This window comes from Panthera pardus, unplaced genomic scaffold (genome assembly GCF_024362965.1).
Source record: "Panthera pardus isolate Hobbes unplaced genomic scaffold, ASM2436296v1 HiC_scaffold_22, whole genome shotgun sequence".
NCBI lineage: Eukaryota > Metazoa > Chordata > Mammalia > Carnivora > Felidae > Panthera > Panthera pardus.
The window spans coordinates 38,200,459-38,218,600 of record NW_026526788.1 but is presented as its reverse complement, the minus strand read 5'-3'; the positions used below and the strand labels follow the sequence as shown (position 1 = coordinate 38,218,600).

The 18,142-nt window shown below is 51.5% G+C and overlaps 1 long non-coding RNA gene across 2 annotated transcripts; it reads left to right on the top strand.

Annotated features, from left to right (window-relative positions):
* Window positions 1-11,234: 11,234 nt before the first annotated feature.
* Window positions 11,235-15,642, top strand: LOC128779011 (uncharacterized). Of its 2 annotated transcripts, XR_008424845.1 has the most exons (5): window positions 11,235-11,328; window positions 12,116-12,609; window positions 13,399-13,468; window positions 13,581-13,691; window positions 14,208-15,642. It is a non-coding gene; the product is annotated as an uncharacterized LOC128779011 (long non-coding RNA). The 2 variants fall into 2 exon arrangements; XR_008424844.1 differs by having other exon boundaries at window positions 13,399-13,691.
* Window positions 15,643-18,142: the final 2,500 nt, after the last annotated feature.

Below are 18,142 nucleotides of genomic sequence, written 5' to 3'. Positions count from 1 at the left end.
CAGGCCAAAAGCACCCCTTGTTCAAGTTTCCATTCTGCCAAGGGCATTGCAGGGGCAGCCCGAGAGCCTAAGGCTCGCCCGAGAGCCTAGCTGGATGAGCGAATGTCCTGGGGGTCGAACAGGTGAGGCTGCTAGCAGGCTGTGACAAGGAAAAACAAGGCCCGAATCGGTGAGCATCAGAGGAAGGATCTGAATAGTTCCACGCATTCATCCATTCCCTCACTCACTTATTCATCGATGGTTCATTCATTCAAACATATTTATTGAGGCATATCTGTTATAGGCACTGGATGCTGAAGGGAACGACGCAGGCAGGATCTACATATCATGGAGTTTGTTTGCAGAGTGGGGAGATGGAAAACGGCAGGATCGGCCAGATGACTACAGGTGGAGAGCAGCGCCATGGCGGAGACAGAATGGAGCATAGGGCACAATGGCTAAATGTAGATGGCACCAGGGGACGCCCATGGGGGAGGTGATACGGCTGACCTGAGACCGGAACACAAGGCTGTGGGAAGGTTAGGGGGAAGAAGTCCAGGCAGAGGGCCGAGAGGAGGGGAAAGGTGTCAGAGGTGGGCACTCACAATCCAGGAGCGTGGGACTCAGAACTGCTTTAGAGCGATCCCCTGTCACCCGGCACGGAGCTCTGGGAGAGGCTGGCCGCGAGCGTGTGGCTGAGCCGTGGACGTCTGAGTGGGGCTTCCTACTTCCTTCACCCTGGCAGCCAAAGTTTGGTACCAATATTTGCTCAGCTGTGCACAGGAAGAGAGGAAGTTGGCAGGCTCGGTGCGGGCAGACCCTGGCTCAAACCACCCACCTTGCAGAGGCTGTTATATCTCCTAGAACTTTCTCCTTCTTTCCTTTATAAAAGGGCCCCTACTTCTTACCTGGGCACCTGGCCATTCAAATGAAAGGTTGCATCCCCCGGCTTCCCCTTGATGCTTAACTGAGATCTTGTCAATGAGGTGTAAATGGAAGTATGGTGTGGCCCCTTCCAGGACCTTCCTGAAAAGACAGTGGGCTCGGGCCCTTTGCTTCTTCTTCAAACGCGCCATTCTCTCCTCCTTTCCTGTGAGCTGGTGGCCGGGCCCTCTGGCTGGTGCCGTACCAGCCTTCTGGGATCCTAGGAGTGGAGGCCACGCATGGTAGGGTGACAAGACAGAGGAGCCTTGTGGGAAAGAAACCCCAGCAGGAGCTCCAGACTTCCAACATTCCAACATTCCAAGACCACTTCCATTTCCCTGACTCCTCCAAGCCCCTGCTCAGAGCCCTCTCCTTACCCCTCAGTGTCCCTTTAAAATGTCCAATCCCCTCTGTGCAAATCCAAGCTCAGTTCAGCTCCTGCTAGAATCTTTTCCCTGTTGCAGTGGTTAGTACTGATTAAGTCCATCCTGATGCCATGAACCAGCGTCTGGCTTTGTTCATCTCGGAGAGTAGCAGGCAGAGGCTATAGGAACATGGGTGTGTTCGCAGCCGCTGGGACCCCAGGGCCGTGGCTCTGAACACCCAAGTGAGCGTTGGCGTGGGCTGCCTGGGCCACAGCTGGGGATGGGGCTGGAGCGGGGGGGGGGGGGGGGGGGTAGCGGGGTTTGGCTGGCATAGGTGCTCTGGTACCCAGATACCCAAACACCCCGAAGACGGGTTTTCTAAGAAAGCCTCGCATGCTTTCATCAGACCACGTGCCCTCACGTCGTCACTCTTGGAATGTGAAAGTCTCGACTGCTGGATGGGTGTCCCCCCGCTACCAGCGGAGAGGTTTCCGGAGCCTGGGAGGAGAAACGGCCGGGCCCATGAGGCTTCCTTCCTGCCGAGGGCATGACCCCATCCTGCTGGCTCCTGCTGGCTCTGCCTGCTCTAGCGAAACTCCCTCTCCAGCTCTGCTTTTCTTTACCTTGCTGTAAATGTCAGAAATGTCAGTTTCATAAAGTCAAGTGGAAGTCTTTTTTGACCTCTTGAGCTGGAAGGCAGCCTCAGGGTCTAACCCTCCAGATCTGGGTTTTATTGCCCTGATGGCCCCATGGTGGAATTTCCACGGCCGTTCTGAACCTCCCAAATTCAGTGCGCCCCGTTCCGCCGGATGCTTGGGCATCCCCGAGCACGCTCCTGCTCCCGGCTGCTGCGTGTACCCCGGGTCAGCGCAAGAAACCTTCTGTCTGTCACGTCCCTTGTGCTGAATGATTAAATGCGCTTCGTTCATGAACAGGAACACGCCCCTGCCAGCTCCACCACGGTCGTGGAAGCACTGGGCACACCACGTGCGGCAGGGTTTTATCTTTTCCCCCACTGGCTGGTAGGCTTCCTCCTGCCTCCCCTTGTCTTCCCCTGGGTCCTGCCCTCCTGCCGTTCAGCCCTCGCCGCGAGAGGAGGTGGAGTGGAGAGAGGAGCATCTCTCCCAGCCTCTCCCCACTAGTCGCCAGCAGCACCCTCCTCCCCTAGCTGTGACCAAAAATGTCTCCAGACTTTGCCATATAGCCCCTGCGTGCAAAACCACGCCCAGCCGAGAGCCTCTGATCTGGGCCGAGTGCCGTGTGTGAGGGGGCCGAAGGAGGCCCTTGGGGCCCTCTGCCTACACCTGCAGACTGTCTCCGTCGCTTATTTGCTATGAGCCCGTAGGCAGGTGACCTCACCTCTCTGTGCCTCGGTTCCTTCACCTGGACCTGGGGAGACACGAGGAGCTCCCTCCGCGAGCTTTTGTGACGGGGCATGGCTCCTGGTTAGCATGGTGGCAGGTTAGGCACAGACAGGCACACTGTGCAGGAAGGCTGTGCCTGTGTTCTCGTCTCCACCACCCCTCTGTGCCCCCAGAATGAAGTCCCCCGGCTGGTGTTCAAGGTCTTCATGTCAGCACTTGCCCACTCATCCAGTGTCACCTCTCACAGCTCTCCTCCCCCGAGGGAGCCACTCTTAGCTCATGGAAGGCACCCTGGTCTCTCCTACAGCTATGGCTTTGCTCGTGGCTCAGCCCCTCGGTCAGGAATGGGGACCCCTGCTCATCTCCTTCTTCACTTAGCCACTACTCCTGCTCAGGATTCAGGAGTTACTTCCTCCAAGACTTCTCCCTGCCCTCCCTCTCTTGACTTGTCCCACCCCTCCCCAGTCTCAGTCCCCTCAACTGGCTTGCATGCAGGTATTTTATTTGGGGAATGATTGCGGGGTGAGCAGACAGCCTAGAGTGGAACGGGAAGGGAGGGGCCAGTCCATGAACCTGTCATTGAGCTGGCTGTAGCTCCTAGCTGCTAGCAACCGGGGCCACTCCGAGGGACCTTCGGGACCATGTCTGTGAAGTTTGTACCCTAGATAGTGGAGAGCAGCTCAGATCCCTCACTGGTCCGTTTGGCTCAGGGAGCATTGACCCCTTACCCCTCCTCCTCACTCACCACCCTCTACTATACTGCCACTCTCCATTTGTCTGTCTTGCCCCCTGGGAGATTGACTCTTGTGAGCAGAAGCTATTCTTTGCTACATACCCAGATCCTCTAGAGTGGCTGGAAGAAACTAGATTTTTAAGTAGATGCTAGTTGAATGAATGAAGGCATGAGTGAGTGAATGAGTGACTGAATGAGTCAGAGATAGGCCTGGAACCCACTCTTACCACTGGGGCCATGACGAAGCCACTGTCTCCTGTGCAGCATGAACGTGTCCCAGTGCCATTAGCCTGAAAATGAGCCGGGTGTGGAGGGTGAGGTTTGCTGAGTGGGGTGACCTTAATGTCTGGGACCTTAATGTCTGGAGTGACCTTAATGTGCTCCAGAGCACAGCCACTGCCCCGGGCCACAACCGACCTTTGCAAAGCATGGCCTCAGTGCAGACTTAAAACAGCCTGCTGTAGGCTGCACATTGGATGCTCAGCTTTCGCTCCGTCTCTGCAGGGGCCACAGGTCCTGAGAGCGGATCGGACAGCAGCGTCATCAGCAAGCTGGAGAGATGCTCTGCTGCAGAAGGGTGGCTGAGACCTGAGCCCTGAGCCCTAAGAAGGGACTTCAGTGCCCGGGGCAGTGTCCAGAAGCACCAGCTCTTAAGACTCAAAACTTTAGGGGTGACAGGAGCCTTTGCAAACACCCATTTTATAGACACGGGAACAGAGGCTCTGCCTGAACCTCCCAGAACCAAGGTTGGGGCCCATAGTGCCTGCTCTTGTCTGCCACATACACTATATATCGTGGGGCCAAGGGCTGTTCTTAAAAAGGTTTGCATGCTGTTTTGGTTTGCACTCCCCCGAAAGCAGATGCTGATTCAAGGACCAGGGTGCCAGTGGTTTATCTGGGAGGTGACCTCGGGAAGCAGGGACGGATGAGCAGGGAGAGTAAGGTGGACAGGTGCTTTAGTGGGGTCACTGGTGGAGGGTCCAGTTTCACCAAGACTTGGGAGAAGCACAGAGGATGCCTCTGAGCTGTCTGAGGGAAGGCTGAGAAGCAGGGGTATCTCTTCACGGGCCCTGGCCCCACTGATGGGAGGCTTGCCACCGGGGATGGCAGTTCTCTCTTCTTGTCTCTGTGCAGGCTGAGTGATCTCTGTCCCTCTCTCCGGCAAGGTCAGGGACCACTCAGGAGGCTGAAATCGAAAGTGGGTCAATGGGATGTGAGGTCACACCCCTGAAACGTCTGTTGGGTACCCAGCGTCAGGTGCCAGCCTCTTGCCCACACGAGGATGTTTACTAGAGTGTCTCCTGTTGGACCCAGTGGGTTGTTCTGGGTTCCTCGCCTGACCCTTGGCAATCTGGCATTATGACTCTGGAAACTGGGTAGTTTATTGGGTACCAGATGGGAGACATGCGTCAACACGAGAAGGGAGATGGACAGGAAGCAGCCAATCAGGGCAATGATGCCGTCAGGGATGCCCGATGAGAAGATGCCTTTGCTCTGTGCTGCCATCTTGCTAATCGACACAGAGGGTTATTCTCCCTTTTGAATTTCACGGCTCCTCTGGAAGGGAGCTTGGCGGGGGTCGGTCAAGGGGAAATAGGAGGACATAGGAAGGCAGAATGGCAAGCCACTTGTGTGATGTGAGAATCAACTGGAGGTGACTTTGTGAATTCTCAGCAATTCCTCCAGGAGAGGAGGCTGGAGGAAGCAACCTTCGAGAATTGTACCCCTATGATGCCTGGAGGCTATGCTGGGCGCTTTGCAAACGGGAACACATTTCGTCATTGTCACACGCCTGGGTGGTGACTCTCTGCGATTCGCGGTGGGATCCTTTTGAGGCCCAGGTGCCACTGACGTTGGGGTCAAGCACTTCTGAAGAGAACCAGGCTCTAGAACATGAAAATGGGGCTGCACGTACTGTGGGTTCACTGTTTGCGCACCCTGGGCCCCCCAGTTTGCAGATAGAATCTAGATTCCTCCTCGCATGTCCTCTATCAGGTGGCTGCCGTGGTCCCCATTTCACAGGTGAAAACACAGGATTCAAAGAGACACAAGATGCAGGCAGTGGGCATTGTTTCCAAGATCAACCTCTCTGTTCTGTGCCTCTTGCGTGATCTGCTAAGTCTAATTTTCAAAAACCTTTCTCTCTCTCGCTCTCTTGCTCTCTCTCTTTTTTTCTTGTTCCAGGAAACCACTTGAAAGCTTTGTTGCCCTTGCCGCAAAGTGTTCCAGGTCAGCTCACATTCTAGAAGCGTCTGTGACCGAGGGTATTTTAAGAGCGGTGAGCCAGGCAGGGAAATTTGGAGAGCAGCCAGCTCCCTGATAAGTGTCTTCTGGGGGGGGGGGGGGGGCTGATAGAGAGGATGAAGATTTTTCTTTCTTTCTTTAGAGGGAGCATCCGTGCTTCTGAAACGACAAACTCAGGGTGAGAACAAGAGAAAAATTAACAACAAAAGCCCGTCCCTCGTGTGGGTGTGCTCTGATTCAAGAGCGGTTTCCCAACCACCAGCTGCCCTGGGCTGGTGAGATCTGGCCTTCCTCCTCCTAGCCCCCCTCTCTACTTCCTCCCCCCAAATGATTGCAGGCTTGGGTTGCTCTGGGAAGCAGCACATCGTTTTTATTCTGGCTGCTTTGCGATTTTTTCTTTATTTCTTTTTTTCCAGCATCTGGATGATGATGTATTGTCATTCGGTTTCCTTTGTGTTTCTTTTCCGTGGAGTTTGTTGAGTGTTTCAGGGTCTGTGGGCTTATAAATTTTTATCAGATTTAAAAACGTTCAGCCACTGTTTTTGCCAAGTACTTTTCTGCCTCCCTCCCTTTTACGTTCGTGCTTGGCTCTTTGGTACTGTCCCGTAGCTGACTGAGGCTCTGCTGAGCCTTCGGGATCTGTGTTTCATGTGGGTAACTTCGTTTGCTAAGCCTTCAAATTCGCTGATCTTTTCCCTTCCGGTATCTGATCCACTGCCGATCCCATGCAGTGAAATATTCATCTCGGATGCCGTATTTCTTTTTAATCCCTGGTCTGTATGTCCTCTTCCTTATCTTCCACTCCCCTTCGCCTTGAGTCCCTATTTTCCTTTAAGTGCTTTAACATGACAGTTGTTCCCACATCCTTGTCTGCCAGTTCCAGAGTTTCTGCTGTATCTCATGTCTTCCTATTGACAGGTGTTTCTGCCTTACGATCTGCTTCTCTTTGCTCCGTGGCATGTCTGGTAATTTTTAGCGGCTGACGGACACGGTGAATTTTATGTTGATTATCTGGATTTTGTTGTCTTCCTCTGAAGGAAGTTAGATTTTGTCCAGGAAGGCATTTAGGCTCCTTGTGCATTATTTGATCACTTGCAGCCTGTTTCTGAGATTTGCTAGGGCTGGGCTGGAGCAGCTTTCATACTCTAGGGCTGGAATATTCAAGACCCCTCTGAGGCCCCACCAAATGCCCAGGTGACCAGTGAGGACTCACCTTTCTTGTCATCCGTGTTCAGACATCTCGCCGCCCTGTGTAAGTGCCGGGAATTGTCCAGCTTACAACTTCCCAGTGACGGTTTGCCTGATTTTTTGGAGTTCCGTGCTATGCAAGCAAAGCCCCACACTCATCAAAGACCCAAACGGCGTCCTCCGCAGATTCCTGCAACTCTTTTTCTTTGTTCCAGAAACACGTGCTGTAACTTCTAGCCATTTCAGCTTTCCCAAACTCCCGTTTCTACCCTTTCGACCCAGCATGACTGCGAGTTGGACTCCCCCACCTTTCTCATGCCCGCTGTCTAGAGCTTGCCTCTAGGCAGAAAGCCGGGGTGACCACACGGAAGGCTGGGTTCATTGCAGGGTCCCCCCATTCTGTTGCTCTTCTCTCAAGGATCACAATCTTGTGCTGCCTTGTGCCCCATGTTTGGAAAGAACTGTTCCCTACATTTGTTCCATTTTCCTACTTGTTCACAGCAGGAGGATACATCCAGTCGGCACTATTCCATCCCGGCCCAGTTTTGGGATTTTGATGATATTCCTTTTGGCTAGAACCCTCCTGTTGGACTCGCCTATCCTGCTCCCCACTCTTTCCCCCAGCGACTCCAAATGTGCTGCCTCATAGGAGAGCCCTTTTTGTGGATAGTTCCCATGATGGGTGGGTTCGGCCCAGCCTGAACTAGAACCTGCACGGTCAGGAGCAGTTAGAACAAGGACAGCTCACAACTTGGGCAGCGTGTTGCAACAGACAATGCACTTTCCCTTTTTCTAAAATTATTTTCCCCAAAACTTGGCAGGGAGATGAAGACACAGATGCCGAGAGATGCTCAGGACCTGCTCAAGTCAGCGACAGGATCGCCTGACTTCAGAACCTACCCTTTGGGATTTGCCACCAGCAGCCCTTATAAATCCGGGTACTGGTTCTCCATCCCATTCCCCTGAGGTGAGTGATCGAAAGTTGCTGGCAATTTCTTCTTCTATTTTGCAGCTACATGGACCTCACTCTACTTGCAGAATCTGAAAACCTCTACTTGTTGCGACATTGTAACTTCCAGGGGCAAACAATGCTGCTCGCACAGCCGGAATGGTATGACTGGCTGGGGAATGAGCGGTGGGAGCCCGGTCTCACTGGGGGAAGAAAGCCTGGGACAGGAGAGCCCGGGAAGAGCAATGATAGAGCCTCCAGCAGACCTGGCGTCCAGTGGGACTTGCCCTCCGAAGGGCACTGGCTCAGGCATCATGTCACCCAGGTGGCCTTGAGGATCTAATACTGCCCTGGGACTTATGGGGAGGACCAGAGAGCTGGCTTCCTGGGGTGTGGCCCTAAGCAGAGGGGATTTTTTTAATAAAGACAGAACATTCTACTTGTCGAGCACCCACTCTGTGCAAAGAACTACAAGGAACATTATCTCATGTAACTCTCACTGTGCTCTCTGTGGGGAAATTCTTGAATATTACAAAGGTAGTACATGCTGATTGAGAGGGGAAAGCAGAGACACTCAAGAATTAAAACAAATTACCTTTGGTTCTATCACTCAGATAACAACTTATCAATTTGCCGTATGCGCTTTCAGAAACTTTAAAAGGTAGCTTTGTTGGAGTATAATTTACATACCATAAAAGTCACCGATTTTAAGTGTAAGGTTGGATACGTTTTAGCAAATTTTTACAGCTGGGAACTTAGCGCCAGAATCCAGTTTAGAACATTTCTATCACTCCCCAAAGGCACACTCTGTTCCCACCCAGCCCCAAGGCAAACACTCATCGGCTGTCTCTTTTCGAGGTGCGGCAGGTAATTGGGATCACGTGATACATAGTCTTTTGTGTCTGCTGTCTGACCTCTTTCACTTAGCAGAACCCTTTTGAGAGATTTAAAAGCTTTGCCTTGGAATGCTTTTGGGGGGTTGCTCCACCCCTCCACCAGACATTCATTTCTTTTTTGTTGTTACATAGTATTCCTTTGTGTAAATGCACCCCATTCATTTGTCTCTCTACTAGTTGATGGACGTTTGAGCTGCTTCCAGTTGCAACCTATTTTAAATGTTGCTATGAACCACCTTGCTGAGACTCTGCATGAACATGTTTTCATTTCACCTGGGTAGATCGCCAGGAGCAGAACTGTTGGTCTGTGGTGTAGGTATACCTTTCACTTGATGAGGAAACTGTCAGGCTATTTTCCAAAGTGGTTGTACCACTTGTATTCTGAAAGCAATGTGAGAAGGTTCCAGTTCCTCCACAGTTTTGCAACATTTGGCATGGTGGGTCCTTTTGGCCATAGCCATTCCAGAGGGTGGGTCCTGATAGCTCATTTTGACTTTAGTTTGCATTTCCTTAATACCAACGATGGCAAGCCTGTTTTCATGTGCTAATTGGCCATTTACATATCTTCTCTGGGGAGAGGTCTGTTCCAATATTTTGTCTATTTTTTATCTGGGCTGTTTTCCTTCTTATTGAGTTGTAAAAGTGTTTGGTCTTTGTTCTGTATACACATCCTTTGTCAGATATACGACCTGCATATAGATTTTTCCTGTCTGTGGGTTCGTCTTTCCGTTTTCTCAGTTGGTGTTTTTTGAAGAACAGAAGTGTTTTTGTTTTGATGAAATCCTGTTCAGCAATTTTTCTTTTCAGAAATTTTTATGTAAATATATTTTAATAGGACTGTAAAGGTGCAATCATGTTTTCTCTTATTATTTTTATCTTGATAAATTATGCTAATAGATTTTAAACCTTCCATTCCCAGATTATACCCTACCTAATCAAAGTGCATTATCCTTTTAATATCCTCCAGAGATTTGATACATATACATACTTCATTTTGAACCTTTACATGTAAATTCCCTGTGATATTATCCTGTAGATCTCTTTTTTGTATATTTTCTTTGCCAAACGTGGTATTCTAGCTTATAAAATGAATTGGTAGTGTTTCATCTTTTTTTTTTTAACATCTGAAATAGTTTACATAGCTTGGTAATGATCTATTCCTTGAAATTCTGAGAAAAAACAAACAAACAGTGACACTTGCATGTCTGAGAGCTGCCTTGTATGACCATCTCTCCTGAGTGGGGCTTATCTTTGCTTTGGGAAGATGTCTCCTCCATCGCAGACCTCAAGTGGGATTTGTGTATTTGTTTCCAGAGGGAGAGACACTCCTGGGCGTTTATACAAAGCTATTTAATGTGCCTGATCTTGGGGACTCAGCAGACGGGAGCTTCCTTCCCAGCAGGCCATTGCTAGTGGTCTATAGTGGATGGGAGCAGCCCAAGGGTTATTTCTTCAGAGATGGCCACTCTGGCCAGCTCGGTTCCCTTAGCCTCAACTGCATACCTGGGGGTAACGTTACTCCCCTATAAAACTATCACCTTCTTACTAGATCTCCAGATGGGAAACCAAGAAATATAGGGAGTTTGCTTCTATTTGAGTCTGTTGCTTTTTTTTTTTTTAACGAAAATGCAAATTGGGGCACCCCGGTGGCTCAGTTGGTTAAGTGTCTGACTTCGGCTCAGGTCATGATCTCGCAGTTTGTGAGTTCGAGCCCCTCCTCGGGCTCTGTGCTGACAGCTCGGAGTCTGGAACCTGCTTTGGATTCTGTGTCTCCCTTGCTCTCTGCCCCTCCTTCTCACTCTCTCTCTCAAAAATAAACATTAAAATAATTTTTAATTACAAAAAACAAAGATACAAATTGTTTAAAAGTATAATTTATTAACTTTTCCCCCAGTTTTTTTCCAGGATGTTGCTCTGATAAAATTTTCACCTTTAAACTTAATTTTGGCCATTTCTGTCTTCATAGAAAATCGTGCATTTGCCTTTGCCTTTGCCTTTGAAATCGTTCAGACAGTTGATACATAAATTCTTATATTGGTCTAATAAGGTCTTTCATACAATGCCAACGGTCACTTTCCCTCCCCCACTCTGAATTTTGAGTATTGTTTCACCTCTTTTATTTTTGCAATTAGACAAACTGGCTGTTTTCCTATTTTGATGCTTTTCCCATTCTCCACTCTCCCCACCCCCACCCCCGGTTTCGATCGTCTCATTTAGTTTCTAAGACAGGAAAGTTCATAAATTTTTTGATGCCAATTTCTGGAAGTCAGGGCAACCCACTCAAGGAATTGTCATTTTATAGATGAAGCAGCCAGATTCAGAAATTTCACAGGACCAGGAAAATGGCAGAGCTGGGGTTGGACACGAGGCCAGCCCTCTGCCCCCAGATCTCAGCTATCAGCCCCGACGAGTGACACGGGTGCTGGGAGGTGCCACCAGGAAACAGCCAGCAGTGGGGTCCAGAGGGCAATGACCACCCACCTCAGAGGGGTATAGGCAAGCCTGAAGCCTTGCCTCTACCCTGTGTGATCTCTGTGACATCCCAGCCCTTCTCTGTGAGGTCGAGGGGCCACACCTGCTAAGTCGCTAAGCCTCACATTCACACACTGAGGCCCAGAAGCCTCAGGCCACACTCTTCCACTGCTGTCTAGGATATGAAGGGGGGTGTGACGGGGTGTGTGTAGAGGTGTATATGTAAGAAGAAGGCCAGGTGGCGAAGTTGGTTAAGTGTCCAACTTCAGCTCAGGTCACGATCTCATGATTCATGGGTTTGAGCTCCGCGTCAGGCCCTGGGCCGACAGTGTGGAGCCTGCTTGGGATTCTCTCCCCCCACCCCCACCCAACCCTCTCTCTGCTCCTCCCTGACTCGCGCCTTCTCTCTCTCAAGATAAACAAATAATTTTTTTTTTAGAAAAAGAGGAAGGCGGAAGGCCAAGCGTATGTTGCTCCCCAACAGCACTGTCCCGAGAAGAGAGGTTGACCAAATATTTGGCAAGACTAAGTATTACGGTCTCTGGAAAGAAGTGCTGTGAAAGGGAGGGAGAGAGGTATGCTCCAAGCTCTGCCATAGTCTGCGCCCGTTTACCCCCCTTCCCAAGCTCCCTCCCAACAAACATGCACTCATTCAGGCTCAAATGCAAAGCTACTAAATGCTGCCGTGTGTCCCAAGTTTTTTGACACACAGGTAAGTACATAAATAGAATTCTGCCCCCTATTGTGAATTAATGAGTAGTAGTCTTTGGACATCTAAGTGAGGTGCAACGACCTCCTGGAATTCACAGCCAGAGAATCCCCAAGGCTTTAATGCCACCTCCTCCATGAAGCTGTCTCAGATTTCCCAGGTGGAGTAGGGCTGTCTCCTTAAGCCTTCTGGGGCCACTTGGTTTCGCCGCTCTATCAGCTGTCCTCGGGAGTCTGCCTTGCATTCATTATTAAGAAACAACTGTGCTATGGGACAGGCTACAGGTGCATAGATCAGTCTTGATCCTTGCCGTCCTGGAGCCTGGAGCCTGGAGCCTGGTGGCAGAGAGAAAACGTGACTCTCTGTTTCAGTCACTCTGTGATTGGTGCTCTGAAGGAAAGAAGTCAAACAGGAGCTTGTTGAGGTGACCGGGATGGCTCAGAGGATGAGAAGAAGCCAGCCATGTGCACAGTGGTGGGGTGACTGAGCTGGGCAGCGTTCCTGGGGCAGGAGCCCAATGGCCAGAGCGGCTGATGCCCAGTGAGGGGGGAGGGACGGCGTGATGATCATGGAGGGAGAGGCCCACCTGCAGCGCCACCCCCCCGGCCCCCTGGCTCGCCCAGTGCCTTCTCTGTTGGCACGGCCCTGCCACCCCCGAGATTTATCGGGTATCCTTCTCTAGCTTGAGAGCACAAGATCTGGGTCCGAGTCATTTCCAGGTCCCCAACCAGGAACATGGGGTCCGGCCTTGAATCAAACCACAATTGACCAATGAACAGAGTTGGGGTAAGCATCTGCCTTGGCGAGATGATAAATACGGGCATTATTTGCCAACCAGACCAGGTGCGATTTCAGGCCCAGCCAGAACCCAGCAGATAAACCTGCCTGCCGCCTGTGTCTCCGTGGGTGGCATATTCCCCATTCCTCCCAAGAGCAGCTCTGCCTTCCCGCTTGCGTCCCAGGGTCCCCTGCAGCCTCTGATCCAGTGAGAACGTGCCCTGAGTGTGGGCACCTTATTCGTGTTTGAAGGAGAAGCTTCCAGACCAGCTCATCCTTTCCTTGGCCCTGTTATGCCCAGAATTCATGATCCCCAAAGACCACCAGGGAGCCGAGTCTGATGCAAAAGCAAAAGAGCCTTTATTCGAGCTAGCTCGAGCCCAATCCACTATCTGCACCAATGCAGTGGTGAGATGCTGGGGAGAGAGAGTGAGTTTCAAAAGCACAAAGGTTTTATTGGGGTCTAGGGGCAGTTGGTGAGGTAATGGCTGTGGCCTCAGCCGATTGGCTGGGGAAGGGTCGGAGTCCTATGACGCAGGTCGCCGGACGTGTTTTGATCGGGAAGTTTGAACGGGTGAGCGGGAGGTTACTCAAGGGGATGAGGCGTGGTCTGAGGTTTCTGCGATTTTCCCGGAAAGGGGGCATGTCGGGGACATGGTCACTCAAGGTGGAGGACACAGAACAAGATGGAGTCGGCTGGCATAGGTCCGCCCTTTCAGCCCCATTTAGACCTTTCCACCCTGGCTCCTTGAAGACTGCCAACTGGCAGTGCCTCACCTCTTGCCTCTTCCCCGGCAGCTGCATGGAGACACCTGCTCGCAGGAGACTGCTGGAGAAACGTCCCTGCCATGAGCATCCAGCCTTCGAGGTGTGCGGGGAAGTGTGTAATTGACGGGCAGCCCGACCGAGGCCCTCCTGCAGGACCAAATTGTAATCGGCTGCAGCTCTTGGTCACAACAGGGATTCCTTTTACATCCTAGTGTGGCCACGAACCTGGCAAGCAGGCCCCCGCGGTTATTAAGAAGCCTCCTGACTTCAGCAGGTCGCCTTGGGTCAGTGCAGCGGCATACATTCTGGCTACTGGGCTCGGAGTGAGTATCAGGCTGAGATCAGGGCTCTCACGTCCTTGAGGAGTAGGTGACCGAGTGCTTGGTCCCTCGTGTACTTGGGCAGGTGGGTGGGAGAAGCCGTCTCTCCTAAGGCAAGAGCAGGAGAGGGCGTGCGCTCCAAATTGTGAAAATGTGATACGGCTCCTTCCACGATGAATTATTCACGCGCCAGGATGAATTAATAATCTGAGCTGTGAATTAATTTTATTGGGTTTCCAGAAAGGTGACCATTTCAGAGGCAGGAAGGAGGTGCTCCCGTGCTCCACCCCCCGGCCCCCAACCCAAATCATTAAGGGTGTGAGCACACAGGCTCACCCAAAGCAAATCAGTCAGAAAGTGCCTTTTTTTTTTTCCTGTGTTGGAAGGTGACTCATGGACTTTACCCACAATTCCTTTTTGACCTTAGTAAGAAATTACAATACCCCTAATTGCCCCCGAGTCTTCCCCTGTGGCCAGAGTAAAAATTTTCAAATTAAATGCCTTCTCTTCTTCCCTGAGGTTGGCGAAGACAGCCTTGTAGACACAAATCCCTTTACACTTGGACATGGAGAAAAGAATCAAGATGGATGGCCCCAGCCCCCCCAGCCTGCTGCACACCTGCCTGCCCCCGCTCCCACTGCCTCGCCTCCTCCCTCCTGGCTGGTTCCTTGACAAGTTCATTGCTGTGTTCACCAGAAAGCGATCAGCGGAGTCTTGCTTCTGGAGAAGTTAAATGCAGGCCGACAATTCCTCAGGGGTTCACGGGATGAAAGGCTGCAAAAGAGGGTTTGGAAGCGCTTCACAGAGGGACCCACGTCTACACATACGTCAAGAGAACTGTTGTTTGGGGAAAACAAGTTGTATTGGAGGCTTTGGGAATTGCAGAGAGGTTTCGCAAGAACTCAGAGGAGCAAATAAGAAATAAAAGACACAGCCAACGTTTATTGAGTGCGTGCTATGCGGTGGGCTTCGTGTTGAGCCTTTTCAAGTCACTTTTTCATTGTATTCTCCGCACCTTAGCGCACTGTCTCCTGTCGTTAACCCACAGAGGTCAGGTGATCCTCCTGAGGTCGCCGAATGAGTAGCAGAGCCAAGACTCAAACTCAGGCCTGCCAGGACCCGGAAGGCCGTGACTTTCATCTGTGTGCATGTCTTAGGGGACGGGAGAGAGGAAAGGAGCACAGGCACACACGTCCACGGGGCAGCAGCGATAGCGACACAGGACGACAGAGCCAGGAGCTCCGGACTCCCATCCAGACCCCGTCACCAGCAGCCTGGGACCCTGCAAATGCCTCTTTGCTGCTCTGGGCCTGTCTTCTCTCCGGTGAGATGGCAGTTTCAAAGGAGAAGCCCCCTCGGGCCCAAGTTTGTAATGCTCTCCTCTTCCTAGTCCACAGGTGAGAAGACTTCGGCTCGGGAACAGGGCCACTGGAAGTCGTGGCCAATCTGGCCCAACCCGTCACAGGGACCTTGAAGCCCCTTTGCAACGTGTCCAGGGACTCCAGGCCCTGCTAGCAAGATGGAAATGGACGAGGCCCAAGGCTGCTTGCGCATACTTAACCGAGTGAAAGTAGTATCTTGAGCGTGACTTCCCTGAGTCTTTGCCACGGGCCCCCGCTAGCAGCGGCCCAAGCTCCTCTTCGGTGCTGAATTTCCCTCACCGGGGCCGCCAGTGAGCCTTCCGACGGCCAGACACGTGACTCTCTCTGTCCGGGGGGACGTGGGGGGTGGAATCCGGGAAGACTTGACTCAATTTGATGGAAAGCAACTTCCTTCTAGCAGTAGGAAGTTAGAGGAAGAGCAGAGCCGGGTAAAACAGACAGCAAGCAGTACGGGGGCCGGTAGGCCTGCTCTGAGCATTGCTGATACTTACCGGCTGTGTGTGGCTCCAGACAATACCCCTTATGTCCACACATCTTGGTTTTCCTCTCTGGGTAAAGAGATGCAGACATTCGGCCCGCTGAGATCAAAGCGCCAGACGGGAAGGGGGTGTGTGTGCTCAGGGCTGCCTACTACTCCATTATTTCTGGAAGAATAACCGAGATAATGAGGTGACGGGACGGCAGGAGGGGAGGGGTGGGGTAAGCCCAGCGCTGCCTCTGACCACAGCGTGGAATGTGGTGCGGCCTCCCAAAAAGCCGCGTGTCAGTTCACCTGGAGGGGCTCCTGAGTCAACAGAGAAGCGTATACAACATGATCCAATGTTCCAAAAGCAAGAGTAACGAGAAGGTATGCTACTATATGATTACGCGGGCAGCGAGGGAGGTGTGCGGGGGGATGCACTTCAGATTATGAGCAGGAGTTGCCGGAGTCTGGGGATGCATTGCAAGGTGAGGTCAAGAGGAGGATAAAAAGCAGACAGGGGGGGAGGGGAGATGATAAGCAAAAGGGGAAAAAAGCGAGTTAGGGTATCCGCAGCAAATGAGGACGTTGGCTGTGGCATTGGCATGCAAATGTATTGCGCAAAAAGTGGATAAAAGAACGTTCAGTGAAATGTGACTCCCCTAGAAAGAACAGTGATTGATTCCTGTCTCAGAGGGTGCTCCTGAGGCTCAGGTGACGTCATCGCGTGCCAGGATGAGAGAACCGTCAGAAGTCGCATCTCAAGAGGAGCTCCAAGACTCGAATTCTGTTCTGCCAGCACCCGGGCCAGCGTTCTGCCTTTTGCAGCCACCTCACTACGTAATCACGAACCAGCTGTAGTCCAGCGACTGACTTGTTGAACACGGAACGTTGATTATTGCTCATTCTCTCAGGCTAAGAGCAGGAATCAAAACAGATGACAGTCCCCTCACTTTGGGTGGGAGAGGTTCACCCAGTCAAGCACGAGTGCTGTAATCATGATGTCAAAGCAGCAATCACGTTTCAGTTTAAAAATAACGGGAAATGCCCACTTGAACTAAGTATGTGAGGCGCGCGAGGCTAGCGGGTGGTACCAGTGGATGATATTTGACATTAACCCATGGCCGGACACGTGAACCCGTGTTCATGAGAGCCAGGAGACAGCTGGCTCCGTGCAGGGGGATCACTCCACGCGAAGCGTTTTGCATGCATTATCTCAACTAATACTGCCAGGAGCTCCACTTAAGTTCCTTACTTTACAGATCCGGAAACCGGGGGTCAGTGAGGTGAGGCGACTTGCTCAAGGTTCCATGGCTGGGGTACGGCAGGACCAGGATTAAAATCCGGGGCAGCTCGACTCCAGGACCCACACTTTTAATCCTACATTACCATAGTACGGCTCCGGGTTGGGAGATTTTTCAGGCTTTATTCATCTCGTGTGGTGTGTGTGCCCGTAGTGATCGAACACAGCTTTCCAAGCCATGAGTGGTGGCTTAATTACGGTGCGCTCTTCATATTGTTGAAATGTGACATCCCTCAGCGTATTCATCTGCAATGGGAGATGACTCACAGGTGTAATTTATGTGTCCTTTGGTGTGTTATTAACGTGTGCTCTCAATGGAGGTTTAATTTTGGAAGTGGCTTTCGAGATCATGGTGGAGGCTTGACAGATAATTAGAACAACACCCCTCGAAATGAGAAGCGCCCTGCTGTTCTCGCAAAGGTCACCGGTGACCCCCGAGACCCCAACCTGGCGGCCTGGTCTCAACCTGCTCCCTCCTCCGCTTTGCTGCACGTGGGACACTGTTTCTGTCCCCTCCCCGTTGCTGTCGCTTCTCCCACCGTGGGTCCGTGGTGGACAGCTGCTTGAGGAGTTGAAAATAGGGACAAATACACCTTCTGAAGTTTTTTTCTTCAGGCTGAGCTTCTGTAATTCCTTGTGTCATTGGGATGCTGTCTGAGGATATTTAAGGTTGTCAGCTGCCCTCGTAAATCTTGGGGCTGAGAACTGAACACAAGACTCAGGGGAGATGTGACTAGGAAAGCCCTGGAGATCAGACTTTAACCTTCTCTGTCCCACACACTCTACTTCTGTTAATGCAACCCCAAATAGCTTCTTGCCAGTAAGAGTGCTGCACAGTGCTGATGCTGGCTGAGCGGCTGCCGAACAAAACTTCTCTCTTTTCTCCGGCTGCTCCCAGGACAGGGCTCTGTCACTCTACACTTACACAATAGAGGTACCTTAGCGCCACTGCAGAAGCTTCCTCTCCGCATTATGGTTTTTGTGCCTTGTGAGCTTTGTTGCATCCCCATGGCCCACTGAGAGCTTTTGGATTAGAATTCTCCCATCCACCTCATTTGTCATCCTCCCCCCCCCCCCAACACCCGGTTCAGTGGCATCCACAGACTTGATAAGAAGCTTTCTATGCCTTCATTCAAGTATTCACAAAATTTGTTTTAACAGGAGAGAGCCAAGGACAAAGCCTTATCTCGGGCCCCTGGAGAGCTCCTTAAGTGACAAGCTGAACAGGAATGAATTAATCAGCAAGCTCTGGGCATGGTTCTTGAAGTGGTTACAAGTCCACCTTCCTCACTGTATTATTACCCTAGCT